The sequence below is a fragment of the Stegodyphus dumicola genome, chromosome 2 (assembly GCF_044657685.1).
Source record: "Stegodyphus dumicola isolate Sdum_Otavi_A_Nest chromosome 2, ASM4465768v1".
NCBI lineage: Eukaryota > Metazoa > Arthropoda > Arachnida > Araneae > Eresidae > Stegodyphus > Stegodyphus dumicola.
In genome coordinates, this window is record NC_140769.1 from 134,119,654 (window position 1) to 134,137,539 (window position 17,886).

Below are 17,886 nucleotides of genomic sequence, written 5' to 3' on the forward strand. Positions count from 1 at the left end.
GTTGCATTGTTTGATTTTAAGAGAACCACTTCTTTCCATTCAGACGGGACAAAAAATCGATAGAGGGGCGTTTTTCGATATCGCGCGACACTCTATAAAATACATCGATTAATCCTTTACTATGAAAGGTTTTCGTTAATTCTTATTTAAATGCCTGACTTTAAACTATGAGAGCTCTGGCGCATAAGAAATTCATCAGGGTTTTAAAGCAATAACCATCGAAATTTAAAAGTTTTTATTTTAATTTGAATCTAACATAACAATTTTTTCATTTGTTTCGAAAGAAGGAACACTAAGAACACGACTCTATGCCGCTAAAGAGCGAAAAATTGATAATGAAACGATTCTCCGATTTGTAAAACTGAAAACTTGAACTTCATTTGCGCAAGCGTTCATTATGATCTTTGAACTTCTGAATGGTCTTATGCATCTTGACATATTTACTGCAATGCATAATGTAAATAACAGTTAATTTCACGCAGAAAGTCTTCCACGAAATTATCCCTCATTTTATGCAGATACCCCAAGTATGCTTTGCCGTAATCTAATTAATTTAATTTAAATAATCTTCTTTCCCGTAAAGATTTTCAGTTTTCAACATTTAATGAATTAAACTCTTTATCAATACAGCCATTTCATCTTAGTTTTGGCCATTTTCTCAGTTAATGTGTTGATCAAGTGATGTTTTTTTCCTGTACGATACAACAGCTGTTTATCTTAGAATATCTTACGCATTAATGCCACTATTTGATGAGCGTTGCTAGGGGCGTAGCTAGGTGAGCTAGAGAAGCATAAAAGTGGAAGTCCGCATCAGGCGGTACACTTTTAAGGGCGGGTATTTTTGTTGTGATACAAATTTATACTTGAACTTATATTTTTATTTATGATCCCTTAGTAATTTTTGCTACTAAATAAATGATTCTTTAGCAAATATCTGAAAAAAAATATAAATCAGACAAACTATTACTTTTTCTTATCATATTAGATTTCAGATTCTTAAAACAATAAAACGTATGCCTAAACATTTGTTTTTATTGCTAAACCATGGATTCCATCTCAAAAGCGAATCGCGTACTCTGCATGTTCGAAGATATGTTACTCTTTCCTCCTCTGATTCAACGTTAGCTTTTTAAATCTGTTTCGCAATTTTCAACAAAGGGCCGTTGGGGGAGGGAAATCTGATGCAGCCAGCGCATGACCTCCCTCCAATTCCATGTTTTAAACACCCCCCCAAAAGAAACAAAGTACCACTTCCTGTTTATCATTCATAGTCAAATCTGATTTACAAGGTCATTCAGAATTCATCTTCAATATTTGGTGGGGAGGTAGGGAATAGGAAAAGAAGGAGATTTCACATAGAAATGCATGGGCGCATATGCCATTTAGTAGGGCAAAATGACCCCAGTTCAATAATGGAAAGAACACATAAAAAGGAAGTAGTAAGGAAAAAAAAAACATTTATTATCTTACATGTAACATTTCTTTGCATCGGTTTTACAGACTTACAAGAGGTGCTCGAACTGCTGACCATGTGCATGACTCACAACGGCGTTGCATGGACAACCGGACCTTCTGGAATATGCCTGGCATTTACATGCATATCTGCAAGTTCATTCCACGTATACTGGTTCATGTTATTTCTGCAAAGTCACCTATTCAAATGACGACTGGCTGCACACGGATCGGATCTTTTTCTATGACAAGCAGGCCTTGACTTCATAAGAGTCTTAACCCTGTCAGTTAAAATAGTGCCTATGGTCGATTAGTAAGTAAAATTAAGTGGTGTATACGCACCTCATCCGAAGGCGAATAACATCTGAGTCACATGCGATTTTCTTCTTGGCAATAGAATGGCAATTTTTGATAAGCAAAATGGTCATAATCATGGAGAGCGAAGTGAGTAGTCAGGAATTTGAAACAGTTCGGCAAACGGTCATAATCTGGAGAGTAGTGACAAGCAATTAATTCCAAAAGCAGTTGAAACAGTCTGTAATAAAGTCTAGAAGCGGGAGTGGTACGGCAATTTGGATGATAAGCATAGAGCTGCGGTTCTGAGTACGTCCTTCTCCTACGGCGGCGTTTGTCCTCTGACAAACAGCTGTGCTTATGTATGGAAGTTGTGTACACACAGCACCCTCTACACCACCATGCGTTCGTCTGTGCCCATACTTTTCTACGTGAAATCTCCCTCTTTTTCTATTCCCTACCTTTCCCACCAAATATCGATGATGAATTCTGAATCACCCTGTATTCTTTTCAATCACATGCGCAAGTTTTAAATACCAAACCTGAGAGGTTTAAACACCAGAAAAAGAAACAAAGTACCACTTCCGGTTTATCATTTATAGTCAAATCTAATATATTCTTTTCAATCACATACAAGTTTTAAATATAAAACCTGAGAAGTTTAAGCATCAGAAAAAGAAACAAAGTGCAACTTACGGTTTATCATTCATAGTCAAATCTAATATATGCTTTTCTATCACATGCAGTTTTAAATACCAAACCTGAGAAGTTCCCCCTCCCAATGGCGAGCCTTCCATTGACCACTACCACCAGTGTGGTCAATGGAACCAGTGTGGTCCCATGCCAGTGGTGGTCAGTTTATTATGGATGCAACTAATAGGTGGGCCATCTTTCCCATCTGAGAAGTTTTGAATTATATAATATTGGGTTGAAACATAAGTAACGGCCGTTTATGATGTGTTTAAAATTACGCGGTAAAAATAAAATGTATTGGCATAATGTTTTGCGTTATTCGAAGCAGAATCTTTCCTTCTACAAGATGGCGTATTTTATTTTTTTGTCTCAGCTAATTTTTGTTATTTTTCAGATCACTAAAATGGAGTATCAAGTCGACAAAAATAAGCATTTTCGACACCTTTTTTTTTTCGTTTAATCGAGGCGCCAATGCTACAGAAGCTGCCCAAGAGATTTGTGAAGTGTATGGAGAAGGTGCAATGCCTGAACGAACTGCAAGAAATTGGTTTGCCAAATTCAAAAACGGAAATTTCGACCTCGAAGACGCTGCTCGTTACGGACGACCTAATGAGTTTGATGACGAGTGTTTGAATCAACTTTTGCATGAGGACGCGTGTCAAACCACTCGAGAATTAGCCGAACGAATGGGTTGTAGCCAACTAATTATAGTTCGACATCTTGGGTCGATGGGGAAAGTACAAAATTGAAATATTAATTTATTGTTTTTTTATTTAATATTATGTTAAGACTAATTTATTGTTTTTTGTTTTGTTAAACTAAAAATTTTTAAATGAAAAGAAACCGCCATTACTTATGCTTTCAAAAATACCTAATGTCTCTACAGTGGCACCCGAACTGAAAAGTGTGGTGGATGATTATTCTCCACTACCAGGTTTGGCGATTGGGTCCCCTAGTCCCCAGTCGCCCTTTAAAAGGGAGAGTATATAAGATATTTCTCCCAACTTCTTAGCATGCCTTCGTGGTGTGGTAGTCAGCACGCTCGACGCGTATTCGAGAGAACCGCGGTTCAAGTCCCGGAGGCGTAATGGCAAGCCGCACATTGAGTTGATCAATGTTAACGAATTCCGCTTACTGCGCATGCTCAATGGCGTACCGTTGGCGTGGGAGGAAAAACTGGAGACTAAGGGGGGCATAAGCAACCTTACAACAAGCCTGTTAGTCGTGTTGGTTTTACTGTTTTACAATTGGAATTGGAATACTACGGAAATTCGTTTGTGCTTATTGCATGTGCTTCTGTTTCATTTCATTTTGTTTATTTCGTTCATAAACATTACATTTAATATCGGTTATTTGGAAATAGAGTCAGTTTGAATGCCTAATAGGCATCAGACAACATACCTGAGCTGTTTTATATGTATGAATTGATTATTCCAATAAAGCCCACTTATTTGACTTTAATTCAGTAATTTAAACTGGATTTATTCTTTAATTTCCTTAAGTAAATACGAATAGAACGTATGGTAAATACTCAATTGCTTTTATTCTTCCTCAGTAGTATAATTAATAGGCATTCAGCTAATATATCTTGTAATGATTTGCCTGCTTTGTATTCCATCTTAAACCAAAATTTGCGTAGTTTACAATCGGCAGTTACTCTTTAAGTAATGAAGCAGCTTACAACCTGACAAGTTTTAAAACCCCGAAATGTTTACGCCCAGATAACACAATATCAACCGTATACCGTACATATTTATCTTCTTTTAAAATTGAGCCACAGTTGTAATTGCGGCAACTTCTATCCTGGGCATGCGCAGTAACCGAAATTCGTTTAACATTGAACAACTCAATGTGCGGTTTGCTATTACGCGTCCCGGAGAGGGCATTGCTCCTTTTTCATCTTTCCTGCTTTCAAAAGGTACCTAATGTCTCTGCAATGTGATTACGGAAACCATGAGATATCAATTCAGATAATTCTAGTGGTAAACGGAAAACAACGGGAACTTTTAATCCTGGAAACAAAGCGTATAAATTTGAGCTTCAAAATTAATCATAATTAAACCCAAGATTGAATTTTGACTTTTTTTGTAATACAAAAGCTTATGCATATTGAGAGAATATAGGAAGAGAATGTCAAAATGCATGGAGTTTTTTAAAAAACGAACTTTACCCTAAGATACAATTTTACCTAATTTTAAAATTTACTCTTGATAAAAGAAGCTACCGCCTTTTCTCTCGAATTTGCATCTCAGCATATATTTTGAGAGTATGTTTTACACCAGTATTTTTCGGAGATATTTTCGGGGAAAAAATAAATAAATCCTTTTCGCACAGTAGACAAGAAAACACCTAAACAGGGAAAAGAAGAAAGTTGTCCAAGAGAAACGAATGGAAATGACTGTGATCCATAGAGGCTTAACTTCATCATATTTCTTTTTCTTACATCCACTTGATGTTTCATTTAATAAACCTCCCAAATGTGTAATTCAACATTTGGTTGCAGGTAACCGCAAATATGCATCTACTCCCATGTCCATAAATTAAGGATAATTCGGAATCACGCGAAAATCGAACTCTAAAATAAATATATCACCCGTAAAATCACTACACACATCTTTAAGAATCATATGCACATTTCAGGAAGTAACCAGATGACACCGATGGTACGTCACAATGACGACAGTGTAAGAGAGTGATATATAAGGAATACAGGCAAAGAAGTAAAATTGTTCGCAGGCGCTTTATAAGCATTTCAGTGCAATAACCGAATAGTTATGATACAAAGGACGCATTTGGATGATTTTTTACGTGGTAGAATTATCGGCCGTCTGGAATGTGGGCATACCCAGCTGGAAGTATCAGACGAACTTGGAATTGCTCAGAGTATCATGTCCAGGCTTTGGCAACGATTCCAAGACGTTGGTAATGTGAGTAGACGTTACAGCACAGGTCGCCCCAGAGTTAAAACGCCGAATGAGGACCGGTATTTGGCAGTTACTGCCAAAAGAAACAGGCGGAGCACAGCCTCAGACCTGTCTCGTCAGCTCTTTTCAGCCACTGGTACGACAATTTCAAGGCAGACCGTGTACAGACGTTTAGGGCAGATTGGTCTATATGCTCGTAGACCTGTCAAATGCATTCCACTTACTGCAACTCACTGTCGTCTGCGACTAGCCTGGAGTAGAGAGCATGCATTGTGGACACCGCAACAGTGGGCTTGTGTGATGTTTTTCGACGAGTCCAGGTTTAGCTAGCAGTCTGATTCTCGCCGGATGTTCATATGGAGAGCTCCAGGTAACCCGTTACAACCAAGAAAACATCATTGAACGACACCGTTACGGTGGTGCAGGAGTGCTTGTTTGGGGTGGAATTATTCTGGGTTCCAGAACTGACCTGCATGTTCAAAGTGGAACCATGACAAGCCAAATCTACCGGGACGTCATTCTGGAACAACATGTACGTTTGTTTCGGGGCGCCATGGGCGCACATTTTGTGTTTATGGATGACAACGCCCATCCTCACCGTGCAAACATCGTTGGCGAATGCCTTCAATCGGAGGATATCACCCGTATGGACTGGCCAGCATTCTCACCGGACTTGAATCCAGTAGAGCACGTGTGGGACATGCTTGGCTGACGAGTTGCAGCCCGTCAGCCTCCTCCTACATGTCTACCGGAACTTCGGAGAGCATTGCTTTTTGAGTGGTGTAATATCCCCCAAGATGAGATCGATAATTTGATACTCAGCATGCCTAGGCGTTGTACGGACTGTATTGCATCGTCTTTGAGACATACAATGTATTAACAATAATACGAACCATGTAATATTGTTTTTTTGTAAATAGATTTTTTTAATTTGCTCCAGAGATAAAAAATCGCTAATGTTTTTAATAATATCAAACATATAGCATCTTTTTTTGCTCTTTACCTTTTGTTTAATAAATAAGCTTTACAAATAAGTCAAATTTGATTTGCTTCTAACTCTTCCTTTGCCTGATTTTGCATTATCCTTAATTTATGGACATGAGTGTAGTAAAAATGCAACCATCCTATGTGAAGGGGAAAAAAGTTGCGTCAAGAAATTAATGAATCACGGGAATTAACTTTAAATATGGTAATTAGAAAGAGTTTAAAAATAATGAACCAACGTCTTGGATAGTTAATTGCAGACCTGATGCTTAAAATGGCAACATTTGTGAATCTGTGGTGAAAGGCATGGAGAACGATGAATTAAAAAATTGTGATTTCATAAACGTTTTGTAGTGCAATAAAGAACAATTTCAACATTTACAGTTATTGATTTTTGTCCAATTCCTTAACAGTAATGAGCAGATAATTTTTAGTTCATTTTTATTCCCTTTTTCTCCTTTTTTAAGAGCATTTTTTGAAAAATGATTTAATTATGTATATGATGATTACAAAGACAAAAGTTTAATTTACTCAAAGCATGTACATTAAAATATTATATATAGCTTATAAAATCTGATTTCGCCTTAATCCGCAAGATATAAATGATAGAAGATCTCTTGTAAAAATAAGTGCCCGCATAACGTTATTTTAGAGACAAACTTTCGTATTTTTCGTTTCTTGAATTTCGATTAATAAAAGATTCTAAAGAAAGTAAAAATAAATACGGAAATGTATAGCATATTAAATGCAACAAAAATTGCCATAGTTTATTTTTGCAAGAACTATTGCCTATAACATTACCTATATTTTTCTTTAAAAAATTCAAAAGGCGAAACTTTTGAATTCAGATTCTAGAAATGAAGTGCAATGAATCAAGCACCCAACCTCCATCCCCCCTTCTTTGTTATAAAGAAGAAAAACCACGAGATTGGGTGCGGCAGATTTATTGCTTCATTTCTTAGACACACCCTTTTCCATTTGAAGATAAACCAATTAGTTCTCCACAATCTTGAATGAAAAATATTTTTATGTTGGTTTTTATTCAGCTAATTCAAATTTCTTTAACATGTTTTACAAGTTTATGCACTTAATCTTCACATTATCTTATACATATTTTTAAACGTTATAAATGTTATAAATTTCATTCATTAAAACCAACATTTTTAATCTCCTAGTGGGGTCTTTCGTTAGGGTTTCTGGTGAAGATTAATAGGATTGAATATTTTTACTTCCTTTTAGGAAGCAAAGTAAGTATTGTAATCACGAAAAATCCCTGTATCATATTTCAATGAAAATATCCCTTTTGATCGCTATCGAATGCAATTTAACGATTTTTTTGCGTGATGTCTGCACGACTCCAAAGGAATTATAAAATTGATTTAAAATGGATTCAGAAAAGATTTTTTCCTGACGTCTGTAGGTACGTACGTACGTACCTGTACGTATGTATGTATGTATGTATCTCGCAGAATTCAAAAACGAGTAGCCTCAGAACGTTGAAATATTGTATAAAGCACTGTTATAACATGTAGTTGCACACCTCTCTTTTTGGTTGCAATCGGTCTCACCAAAAGTACAGGGTGATTATAATTAAAGTTTAAGTTTCAAACCGCTATAAAAAAAGAACCACTCATGAAAATGACGTCAAATTTGAAAGGAATGTTATTGAAGAAGGCGGAAAGCGTATGGCAGAAGAAAAAATTTAGTTTCAAAAGTTAGCAACAGATGGCGCTGCAAGCGAAAGAAGACTTAAATTAAAATGTTAGTTAAATTTCAGTGTTATAAAGCCACCAGGTACCAGGCTGTTCCTCATTTCGCGTCTCAGACGTTCGCCATGGGTGTTTCACTGCAGGACCGCGCTCTGCTGGTAAAGCTGTATTACAAGAATGATGATTGTCAAGAGTAGCTCTGCAAAAATTCAGGACACTGAAGGGTATAAAAGAAGGCGTTGGTCCAATGAGTGTCGTAGGTCTAAAGAAAATGATGCAAAAATTCGAAACGACAAGTTCGTTTGATGTGCAATCTGGTAGAGGGAGAAAACGAGTGCATTCGACGGTAGTTGAAGAAGTGGCCAGGACATTACAGGAGGGGTCGGCCGGTGGTGTGCAACCGTGCAGTGCACGAGGAATTGTCCGAACATTGGGCAGGCCTATGAGCACAGTGCTGAAAATTGTGCGAAACATTCTGCAATGCTATCCGTACAAAATTGGCCATGTGCAGGAGTTGCTTCCGTCTGACCTGACAGCTAGGGAGACGTTTGCGTTAGAATTCCTGGCTCGCATGGAAGTGGATAATGAATGGCCGTGGAAAATTTTGTGGACAGATGAAGCCCATTTCCATCTGACAGGATACGTGAATACCCAGAATTGTCGAATATGGACAACAGAAAATCCACTGGCAACGCACCCCGTACCACTTCATCCTGAAAGGGTCACGGTATGGTGTGGCTTTACGGCATCATTCATCCTACAACCATATTTTTTCGAGCAAACGGGTGTTTCCGGTCCTGTTCCCGCAACCGTCACTGGTCAGAGGTATGCGTCTCTTTTGTGCAACCACGTGATTCCAGGTCTGCAACAGCATGGATGTGTGGATGAAATCATTTTTATGCAAGATGGCGCTCCTCCGCACATTGCACATCCCGTGAAACAGCTGCTGAGGCGCCATTTCGGAAATGCTCGAATTATCAGCCGTCATTTCCCTACATCCTGGCCATCCCGATCGCCTGATCTTACTCCGTGTGATTTCTGGCTGTGGGAGTATCTGAAGGATGTTGTGTTCCGTGCTCCAATTGCAAATTTAGCGGAATTAAAGGCACGCATTTCGCAACACATTCTGAACATCACCCCGGAGACACTGCGATCCGTTGTGGAACATGCTGTTTGTCACTTTCAACTTGCTGCACAAAACGGTGGACACCATATTGAACATGTTTTGCGCCAGTCTCGCGACAGTTCCGAACTTCTTTGATGAATGGTTCTTATGCGGTATGTCGCCGCAAAACTCTTGAAACCGATTTGTCCCTTTCGATGTGATATGTACAGTCATGTAAATAAAATTATTCAACAATTCTAATTTGTCAATGCGTTTTAATGTGTAACTTCCACCTTAGCCATTGTTTTACGAATCATTTCTCGTTTCTCGTCGTGATTCTGCCGCTTACAGCGCCATCTGTTGCTAACTTTTGAAACTAAAATTTTTCTTCTGCCATATGCTTTCCGCCTTTTTCAATAACATTCCTTTCAAATTTCACATCATTTTCATCAGTGGTTCTTTTTTTATAGCGTTTTGAAACTTAAACTTTAATTATAATCACCCTGTATATAAATATATATATATATATAATGTAAAAAAGTTATACTAACTAAACAAAAAAGGACCTGTGAGGTCAATAATTTTGCTCATTGAGCTGCAAAATTTGAAATAAAATTAAAAAGTAAATTCTTTCAGCTATAGCCTACGAGCTAAAGTGATACTTCGTTTATTTGCAATAAGGTACAAACACAGAGTATAGATCCAATAGCAATGAAAAAAGTAAAAACATTATATGTATGAAATATTATTTAAGAAAAATAGCAAAAGATGAATGCTTAAATTGATTCAAATTTAAAAGTTAATATGTAAGTAGAATAAAGTGTAAGCTATCTCAAAACATATTAGAAAAAAAAAAAAAAACAAGAAAAACATTATATTAAAACAATAAGTACCACAAGCAGCGGTAAATGGAATAATTAGCCTAATTCGAATATCATCATGGACTTTTCGAGCGAAATGCATAGTCACACTCGAACTCTGCTAAATTCTAGAACGCGTTTCGTCGAACAGGCATTGAGACTGATAGCTAACAATATATACCAACTTTGTTACTCGGCTCGGTGAGCTCAATTTTTATTCTTATGTGTTGTTAAATAGTGAATTTTTTGCTTTGAAAATGATTGACTTACGTTATTCTTATCTTTCATTTAAGGTTGTTATGGCTTTAGTTAATCTGCATCCAATAGTCGTAGAATTATCAACAATTTAACAGTTGTTTAAACGCGGCTAAGCCTAATTTTTGTTTACCATAGCAGTCATATTTGTTTACATTTGAAACTTAGCAGAATAGAGAATTAAGTCAGTTTTTGCACCTTCAATGTTTTTTTTGCCGAGTGGGACCAAACGCAAACTTTCAGTTTTGTGCACCGAAAAATCGGCCTTGTTGCCCGCTGGCCGAATTGCTTATTTTTGGGTAGAAATTATAATTTTAATATTGAAAATTGTTTTAACTGTATTTGGTGTTTTATTTTATTTTATTTTATTTTATTTTACATTTTTCAATTTTTAATGAAGATATTTTGAGGTTTTATGCATTTTTGCCTTACCGCAAAGCGATAATTGAATTAATTGTATGAGAAATCTATATCTAATGAAATTGGATGACATAAGTTTAAATGAAACGCAGCAAAAATGCCTATAACTTAAGATTCCGTACAAGGAAGTCATGTGGTGCCCGCATCAGATTTTTTTGTGAACATCGTACATTAAACTAGTTCTCGAAACATTGGCATTCTGCAAAAACAAATTAGACTTTTCGAGCAGGATGTTAAAAGACAAAAGCTTGTTTCTGAGTTGATTCAGGAATGCCTGTTTACTAGCTGATAGAAAGTAGCTCTAGAATTTTATTTTTGTAGCATATAATAATTTTTAATCTATTTCTTTAACCCAGGCTCTTCCTTAACTTATATAGTCGTCAAGTCTGGTGAGTATGAAAGATGAGTATGATTACGATGCTTACATCTTCCATAATTAAAAGTAAACAAAGTACGGTGCACAATGAGACATAGCAGCGATCTTTATTAGTTTTTCAAAATATTATCAACAGAAGCAATGGATAATGTAATTTCATTGCATTATCTCCTTCCTAAATGGTCATCCAGTCATCTTACAATCAGGTAGCATCGAAAGTATTTATGGAATGTCCGTAGCGAAACATTGTCTAATGAAACATAGAATATCTTATATATAGTTTTGTCCATTTGCAAACTTCTTCCCGTTGCTCAGAAACTGTTCCCCTGTACAGAAATTCTTCCTTCTAAGCTGATTAAATGACTTTATACATTTCTGCAGTAGAATTATTCTAATAATTTTTCTATCCGTTTTAGGTTATCAAGTCAGAGTTCTATGTAATCTGTTCCAAAAATGAATTAACGTGACTGTAAATACTGTTTTTCCATGAGTGGTAAATGCACATTACGAAGTGGTTTTGCTTTGACACTATAAGGCCAGTTTCGTTAAATTTTGAGAGCTCCTTACATATTTAAAAAAATATTTTAAAACTTATTTAAGACCTTAACTATTACTATTTTTAAATGTTTGAAGTCACATGCAAGTCTGAATTTGTAAGAGAATTCTTGTGTCATACAACTAAATAAATATTTATACCTTGTATTTATAATTGCAATCTTTAAAAAAGTCACAGAAAATGATCTTACAATTTCGATTAACATAAATGTTCATAGAAAATCTCTTAAAAACTTAAATAAAAGAAAACAGCCTATGTTCAAAATCGCTTGTGCTTTCAGCAGATTCATGTACAAAATTATTGCTTCTGATGTCTATAGTTTGTTTATAGATATTTCTACATTCATAAGATTTCCATATCTTGTCATTGTTACATTACTTTATCGTATCATTTACCATGAACATTGTCTGACAAGTGCTAAAATCTTTCACTTATTATCCACTTTATATTAATACATTCTGTAAGCATATTGCTCTACAGAGCGGTTTGACAGCAGTAATTTATTTCATAACAACTCACAACTTTTTAATGTAATTTCATAAACATATGAATTATAAAACATCTAAGTAATTTTCATAAAAAGTTGTTCCAGTATAACAAATAATTAAAATGTTTTTAAAGCCATACACCATACATCTCAGTTGAACATAATCGTTTTGCACCCACTTAAAAAAAAGGTGTTTTAAAAAAGAGTTCTTCTTTTGTTTCTAAGTAACTTAACGTTTTAATTTATAATAAATTCCACATAGTTAGATAACTTTCATCCAAAGAAATCAAACTGAGTTGCATTCATTTTTAAGTTTATGGCTATTACCCTGCGAACCCTGTAAAGCTTGTATTTTGACATACTTATGCTAAATGCAGAGAAACAAAATATTTCGCATAGAGATACCAAGTGGAGAATAAATACTATTACAAGAAGTCCGTGAAGAGTATTATAATGACACATATATATTAGTATTTTTAATGATGCAATGAGGAAAATTAAGCATTAAAATTGAATAACAATATTAATTTCAGATTATTTTAGAGGAAAATTTATTTAATATTATAATGTTTTTTTAGGGGGGTTATCACAGTAAATGAGTAACTTAAACAAGTTAAATCATCAGCAATATATTTAAAAGCACATAAAAGGTTACGCTACATTTGGGAAATAATTAATAATTATATGTATTAATTATATGCAATGATGACTGGTAAACGTGAAATTAGCGTCCTTTAAATCTGCTTATAGTAGTTTTTTTTTTTTTTTTTTTTTTTTTTTTTTGCGAAAGATCTGCTTTTAGTAGAAATGTGTTATTTATGATCAGAATCATTCAGGTTTTCATATGGTTTTTTAAGTCCATTATGTGTCAGAAACGTCAATTTAGACCCGCACATGCAGTAGTAATACAAACGAAAATGGAAGGAACAGTCAGGCATGGTGTCGCCATCTATCGGTGACAAAGTGATTCTGTTCATCATTTTCCATACATGATGGGAAGAAAAGAGCTACAGTATCGCCATCTATCCACGAAATATTCCTTAAAAGGAAATATTTTGCATTTAATAAACAAAGGGGGAATTTTTTTTTTAAATGCAAAGGAAATATTTCTTAATTAAAATGAAATCGATAAGTTAAGTCTAATGAAAGTATATTTTAAATGTTTCAATAAGTCTTATACTACCGTTTTTTTTGGCAATATTACAAACTTCGCTAAGTAATGTTAATTATTTATAACTTAATTTTTGAAAGAAAATGTATTTACGCATTATTTTTAGCTTATTAACAGTCTTAAATCACTGAATATTTTTTAACTGCTCATGAGATATTGTTAAAAATATTTGTGAATGAGATATTTTAAAGAAGTACTGTTTTAAAAATACCTACATTAAAAAAATGTGTATAAAACCACTTTTTGATACATAGCTTTCTACGAAATCAGCACTCAAGTGAAATATTTTTCTCGGTAAATTAATTCTAAGTGCTTCAAAGTGGAATTAAAAATTTTTCTACCATCTTAATAACAGCTGTTTCTAACATACAAATAAAAATTAAACTTAAAAGAAAAGAAAGATTTTTTCCTCATATTTCCTGCGTATTAAAAAAAGACAATATTTTTAATATAGTCAACTCATTGAATGATGATTATTATCATTAACATGAACAAAAAATTCATTGGCAAAATTTATACAAAAAAGAAAGTATATTTTTCTTTTCCTAAAACTTCAATTTAATGTCAATTTACAAACATCCATGCCTTCCCTGGGATTCGAACTCGGGCTCTTTAGCAAGGCAGTCAGCGATGCTAACCACCATACCGGTCAGCGACTCTTACAGCTGTACCTTGGAGGGGGCAAGGTAAATTAAAGAACAACTAGTTATTACTGCAACAAGTATTAAAAAGAATATGAAATATGAACTACTATATCGAGTAAAATACATTGAAATCTTATTGTTTAATATGAAGACCCAATTACCCTCCCATTACACTTGCCAACGATAGTAAATTGAAAAGAAACACAAATTACCAGATTCTTCTAAAGAATAAAAAAAATTAAATACTGCATAATAAAGCAGTTACTTTAAATACATTACAGCAGATACATAACTTTTCAAACTACTTCAAGTGCATTAAAACCTGTGGAACGCAAAAAAAAGTCGATTTTAAAATGGCCCGATTCTTACGCAGCGGAAGAAATACACTCAACTCCCGATTAAAGATATTGCAAATTGACGGGCCTTGTCTACAAAAATTTAAGTTTGTTTATTGCGCTCGCAACTGAAAATTTCGCATCAGAAAAATATTATCAGAAAAAAGCAGTATCTCTACGGAAAACGCAAAAAGGAGAAAAAATGTATGGGAGAGCATTATGAAAGCAGATAACTTCACAATATTCAGAAATTATATTTATCCATAAATGGTATGACATTTAATTGTACATAATGTGAAAAATATAAACACAGTTAAATCATGCGTTAAAACAAATTAATAAAGCACAAAAATAATTACGTATACAGCTAATTAATCGTCTGCTTTCGATTGACTCTTATCAAAATACAAAAGTATTATAAACAAAACAATTGTTCTTTTCGTTATGAAGTGTGTATCCTTATTTTTGAATGCTAATTTAACTTACATAAGCGAACATACTAAACCTACAGATTCAAGTGCTTGAAAATACAGATAAATAATTAACAATTTTTTTATGTTAATTATAATATGGATTATTCCTTTTTCCTGTGTATTTGTTTTTTTAAACAGCTGTCAGATGAATCACGACTTTCGGTTAACTGTGAACGATGTTTACGGTATTTCCTGGTTAATTGGGGTATAGTGTATTTTGAAGTCAGTATATTCGTTTTTACTTTTAAGGTTTCTTACAATTGATAAAATAAGAAAAAATTTAAAGAAGTCATCTTGTTATAACAATATTATGCAGCACTAAATGAATCAAAGTTTTGTTCGTATTTTAAAGCACATTTTCCGATGAATTTCAGAGCTGAAAATGTACACTTTACAAAATACACGATTTTTTCATTCAAACAAAATAAAATTTAAATTTCGTTCATAGATGAGCACTGCAAGAAAAAATAAATCAGGATTACGATATAGATGTAAATAAAGATGAGTACGTTTTGCTAGGTACAGTACAGAAACAAAGCTAAATTAATTTTCTCATTCAATAAAAATCTGATGTGGACAACACATGTCTTCCTTATACGGCCCATCAAATTATACGCATTTTTTACTGCATTTCATTTAAACTTATTGGGTCGAATTTCATTTGAGATATATTTTCCATTCAATTTATTCAGTTTCCACTTTGCGACAAAGCAAAATTGCATAACAACTCTAAACATCTTCATTAAAAACTGTAAAATACAGAAAAACATAAAACACTAAATGCAGTTAAAACAGTTTAAGAATTCGGCCAGCGGACAAGAAGGCAGATATTTCGGTGCACAAAACTGAAAGTTTCCTTTTGGTCCCACTCCGCAAAAAGGCACTGAAGGTGCAGAAACTCACTTAGTTCCTTATTCTACTGAATTTCCAATGTAAACAAATGGCGATTCATTAGGCTTAACTTGCCAAACTTTTAAATTGTTCATAATTCTACAACAATTACATGTTCATTAACTAATGTCACAAAAACCTTCACCGGAAGATGAAAACTACATAATTCCATTACTTTTAAAACAAAAAATACACAATTCACCAACATAAAAGAATAAAAAAACTTACAATTGATAAAATAAGAAAAAATTTAAAGAAGTCATCTTGTTATAACAATATTATGCAGCACTAAATGAATCAAAATTTTGTTCGTATTTTAGCACATTTTCCGATGAATTTCAGAGCTGAAAATGTACACTTTACAAAATACACGATTCTTTCATTCAAACAAAATAAAGATTTGAATTTCGTTCATAGATGAGCACTGCAAGAAAAAATAAATCAGGATTACGATATAGATGTAAATAAAGATGAGTACGTTTTGCTTTCTGATCCACGTAACAGAAAAGGAATATATATATATATATTCCCTTGCATGCAAAAAGGTGCTATAAGAATTAACATATTTTCAAAAACATAAATTGTAAAGTATTTTACGGAAACCGTAGTTGCGTGTTTAAGATTTAAATCCTAATTTGAATAGATTGAATTTCAAATTATGCAATTCATTTGGGATATCAACCTACAATAAGAACACGAAAATTACTACAAAAGCAAACTGATATTACTTGAAAATAAAATAACTAATTTTGTGATAACAGTAAAGATACTTTTGATACGGAGGATATGGAATATGACAGTTAAGAGACTATTATACACTATTAAAGGAAGCTAATTGCTAACAAGCAAGAACTTCTCATACAAAGAAATCGACCACATCTGAAAACGACCAACACTTCTGAGTACATGATAACAGTACTAAACATCATCAAATGTCATTGAACAACATATCAACATATTCTCCATGGTGCTCACGAACCAACAGGTGTCGCTGCAAATTAACAAATGAGGCCAGACTTCTTAATGAACTACAAATACCTTAATATATCAAGCCTGAAACAGTCTTAATCTTTACTTATTAAACAAGATAAGAACGATTTTATTTTATAATTCTTAAAACTTGTAATTCATACCTGTCTGACATTTTCAATCAAAAAAACACAAAATAATCTCTCGGTTGCTCAGTTAAAAAGTATCTCGAAAACAAGGGCGAATGACAACACAACGTGTCACTACGTTCAACATCTGTGCGTCATTTTACCAACATAAACTCTTTCAAAAGAAAGCACTGCGTAGAGCCAATTTCCATCGAAGAAGTATCGATTCGTTTCCGGAAATGATCCACCCCCGCTATTTCGGCGGTCTTTCTATACAGTTCCACTCCGTTTCCTCCTATGCTCTCATAACGTCCCATTTCTAGCAATGAACGTTTAGAGAACTCCTCGAGTGAAGTGGTTGCGTCCATAATGAAGAGAGTTTCCTTCGTTGCTAAAGCTTAAAACAGTTAATAGAGGCTCGAAAATGATTTCATTTGGTGCCTTTATACTTAACAACTGTTTAAGTCCTACTTTTAATTCTTCTAGGTCACTTAACGATGTAGTACAAGAATTAAAGAGAACATATATAAAAAAATATGTTACGAAAATGAAAGCTTTCATATTTTATATTACGCCCAAGAGGGCGTTCTTTTTAACATTTTGTGCGCTACTTTTATTTATTAAATATCGTGTACTTCGCACTTAAACCATGAAATTCAATTCAGCAGCAGTAGCACAAAATATTTAAAAGAGCATATCTTTATTATTTCCGATACACAGTCTCGCGCGCTGGAGATAGAATTAAAAAAAAAAAAAAAAAAAAAAAATTTACGTACAGTGTTGCCATTGCTCGCTTTGAAATCGTTGAGTTTGTTAATCAAAAACTCATAAATACTTTACAAAATATGAAACAGATAATAAAAACAAATTCCAAATTCGGGTCCATATTCGGGTGAAAATGCACATTATTCAAAATTTTATGTTTCTAGGTACCGTTGTTTTATAACAGTGCGAGAAACACACAAAAATTTATGCAGAATCTTCATTATTTAATTTCTTTAAATATAATACAGGGCTCTAATATTTGCTGGCAACAATTTCAAAAGTGATTTGCCGTTGATAAAATACCAAAACGAAATTAATACCCCTTCTGGACAAATTGCCCCTTTAGGCTAAAAATGCTTCAAGCCACATGATTGTATGTAATGTAAAAGCAAAAT

General features: G+C 34.1%; 1 protein-coding gene across 5 annotated transcripts in view; it reads right to left on the reverse strand.

Moving 5' to 3' along the window:
• Ca-beta (Calcium channel protein beta subunit) overlaps window positions 1-17,886 on the reverse strand; it is a 392,782-nt gene that overhangs the window by 94,701 nt on the left and 280,195 nt on the right. The window lies entirely within an intron of this gene.